The sequence below is a fragment of the Bidens hawaiensis genome, unplaced genomic scaffold (genome assembly GCF_021521415.1).
Source record: "Bidens hawaiensis isolate Kalapana, Puna unplaced genomic scaffold, B.hawaiensis_p1.1 tig00002343_1, whole genome shotgun sequence".
Classification (NCBI taxonomy): domain Eukaryota; kingdom Viridiplantae; phylum Streptophyta; class Magnoliopsida; order Asterales; family Asteraceae; genus Bidens; species Bidens hawaiensis.
Window position 1 is genome coordinate 841,717 of NW_027491127.1, and position 3,648 is coordinate 845,364.

Sequence of the window (3,648 nt, forward strand, 5' to 3'; positions counted from 1 at the left end):
CAAACCAATTCACATACAAAACATAGTTTTTAAGCAAAAAACATCAACCATAGTTAAAACCAATTCACATACAAAACATACTTCAACCATACATCACAAGGCACGTAACATTTGAAAACGTTGAAAGATGGCTTAAAGAGCTTCGGGACCACACAGATCACAACATTGTGATCATGCTCGTGGAGAACAAAGCGGACCTTCGACACCTACGGGCCATTCAAACAGAAGATGCAAAGATGTTTGCGCAGAAAGAGAACAACTTTTTCATGGAAACATCAGCACTCGAATCGATAAACGTTGAGAACGCTTTCACCAAAGTGTTGACTCGGATTTATCATGTCGTGAGCAAACGGTGCGCTCGACGTCAGTAATGATTCTACGGTACCATCAAAAGGCAAAACAATTGATGTTGGAGGGAAAGATGATGTACCTACTGTCAATAAAAATAATGCAGGGTGTTGCTCTAGCTAATGTTCAAGGTTGAATAATATATGTTTGTACATTTATAAATATGTAAGATGTTTTCATTTATTAAAACATACAGAAAAAGAACATTAAAACTTGAGAAAATTTTGGCAAAAAATAACCAGAGTTAACAAGAGACCAAAACCAATCAATGATTTATGCAAAGTTGCTTTTAAGATAATTTAAATGATAAAAACATAGATACCCCAACAATAGGCATGTATTGCTTTACTAAGTAATATAAACGTTAGCACTTTAGTTTGTTCAACTTTTTATGTACAAAAAAGTATGTTTTATACTTCTATCTAGTTCCAAATAGGTAGCATCATTAACCAAAATCATACATTCATACTATCTGAAAAGTAGACCAGTGTACAATATAGTTTTTATTTAACATAGTTGCTATTTATAACTTCTAAAATAGTGTTTTGTGTCAAGTTGTCAACCTAACCAAATCATGAACAAGACTAAAAAAACCGTTTTGATGGAAACCATCATTGACCCGTTACCAAACCCAGCTTTTAAAAAACAAAAAGAACTTTGAACATTACCAGCCTTCTCTTCTTCTCGCTTCTTAGCAGCTTCTGCCCTTTGTTGTCGGATAAGAGCCAAACGCTCTGGCAAATACAACACACGAATCAAAGTCACCATTTGAATATATATAGATGAAATAAAAAATCAATAAAAGAGCTAAATTATAAGTCACATTTATTGGAATTTATATATATATATATATATATATATATATATATATTGGCCATAGTAGCATTAGAAATTAGTAAAACTATCAAGTTTTTTTCCAAAAAAATATACATATATAAATGCTATATGAATTTCATGTGCATATTTTGCACAACAATTATATAATTTCAAATAAATATCAGAATGCTCACCCAAATCCTTTCTTGCTTGTTCTGTTTTACCCTGTTCTTGCAACTTCATATACCTTTCATGAGCCCTCTGTTTCGCAATTTCTTCACTGCAACATAAAATTAAACACGTGATTTAAATGCATTTGCGCTTCCTCGTTTTTCATGAGCATCCGGTGATATTATAATTATATGCTTACTTAAACCAATAGCAAAACAAACAGGTAAGAAAAAGTAACAAGTGAATTGATTGAAACTTGAAAGTTGTTGAAACTACTCAAATGCGTATAATATCATAAATCCCTTTGTTTGTGAAAATTAGATCATTACTTTTCTAAAATAGCTTTTGTGATGATATTTAATACATGGAGTCCTCAAGTGGTTCAGAGAAAAGCTGGCATGTTTTGCCCAAACCCAGTTCAAGTAAAACATATTCAATACTTGTGGCTTCCTTAAAACACCAAAGTGGATACAAAAGAAATAAAAATGAAAAAAGAAAGAATTTACTAACCGTTCACGTCTAGATAGCTCAGTTGTTTTATCCAGCTAAACAGCAAGAGCAATCATTAGCCAATCCAAATTAGTAACAAAAAAACAAAATACATATTCAATAATGATTTTATACATATAATAACTTACATCAGCATCTTTTGCTTTCAAGGTCTTGGGCCTAGCCATATTTGGGTTCTCAATTTCAATAACACCTTGGGTTCCTTTCTTCCTCTAAAATAACAATAAATAAAACAAATCAAGTATATGAGCAAACATTATATTGATAAAGATTTACAAAAAGTCAAACTTGACTAACGTCAGATTCTTCATCCGATGACTCCTCAGATTCTTCATCAGATCTTTCCTCCTCAAATCAACCTCAGCTTCTTCCTGGTAAAACATATAATAAATACTAATTAGCCCTACCTACTTTAAGCTTTTTGGAACATTAATAACCGTTACAAATTAACCTCCATATTTACCTTTTTGAACGTGCGTGGGCGAGAAGAAGTACCGGCAACTGCAACCACCAAGAAAAAAACAAAACAAAATTAATTATCGCGCTAAAGAATTATCAAATTTCAACCGTTACAACAAAAAGATATATTTAACAAGAAAGGTTCATTGATCATGCACAAGGTCAAAACTCAATAGCATGGTTGTAAAAATCCCGACTAGGCGCCTATTAATCCCCGATTAATAACTGGTCCCCACCCTACTAATTAATTTTGGTCTAATCAGTCTAACGGCCAACCAAACTCGGAATAAATCAGACTTGGTCGGCGTTTTCTGGCCTGATTCCAACCAAAATAAGCGGTTTCCAGAGATATTCCACCCCACCGCCCGACTAGTGACTACCACAACCTTGCTCGATAGTGAACACTCATCTGGCATATTGAGAATCTTTTAAAACATTGCTCCTTTGTTGCTTACTAATTTTATATTAACATTAATTAATAAGTTAATACATAAAGCAGCAGCTCCTCTGTTTAACATGTAGTGAATTAAACCCATATTAATCAAACAGATTCACATCTTCAAACTGATTATTCCAATGACCATCACATATAATCATCAATTTGAAATCACAATCTTAAATTAACCAATCACAAGACCTAACTTCAGCTAAAACCCCAAATTGAACCCTAAATCAACGTAAGACGGATCCACTCATGAATTGCAAACTTACATACATCAGATATGAATCGAATAACAATCAATCAACAATAGAAATGAATATTAATGGTAATAAAAGCAGGAGTGTATTGAATTGACATACGCATCTCTTCGGGAGTGGAGAATTGACGGCGGCCGGTAGGCTTGCCCTTAAACTTGCCTCTTCCCATCCTCCCAATTCGATCTGCAACAAGAGATTGATTTGAGGGTTTTGAAATTTGGGATTTGTTCTTCAAGAGGAAAGAGAAACCCTAGTTGTGTTGTAGAAAGAATGAGAACTCCTGCTTGTTTCATGTTTAGGAATCAAAACCCTAGAAATCAAAATCAAATGGTTGCAAACTTGAATTGAAAATATATTACATATTATGGATAGTTTGAATCCGTTGAAGATAAAGCAATCGTTACCAGTGGTTTTGTTGGTCCGGTGAAACGCGGCAAGCTGAGATGGCAGGGAGAGGCGTGAGGCTGAGAAATGAAATCAGAGAAATCCATTTCTCCGCTTTTTTGTAGAGAAACAAAATCAAAGAAATGGAAATGGTTTATTTCCATTTCTCACCTCTTTCTTTCATAAACAAACAAGAGAATTCTTTCCAATTCCATTTCTCACCCCTCAATTCCATTTCATAAACAGACTCGATTGATGGTG

General features: G+C 33.8%; 1 pseudogene across 1 annotated transcript; it reads right to left on the reverse strand.

Moving 5' to 3' along the window:
• Positions 1-811: 811 nt before the first annotated feature.
• LOC143619004 (uncharacterized) lies at positions 812-3,238 on the reverse strand (annotated as a pseudogene). Its single transcript, XR_013151127.1, has 8 exons — positions 3,106-3,238; positions 2,309-2,346; positions 2,143-2,216; positions 1,974-2,057; positions 1,846-1,880; positions 1,359-1,444; positions 943-1,082; positions 812-820 (listed from the first exon to the last, which is right to left on the reverse strand). The product of XR_013151127.1 is annotated as an uncharacterized LOC143619004 (transcript).
• Positions 3,239-3,648: the final 410 nt, after the last annotated feature.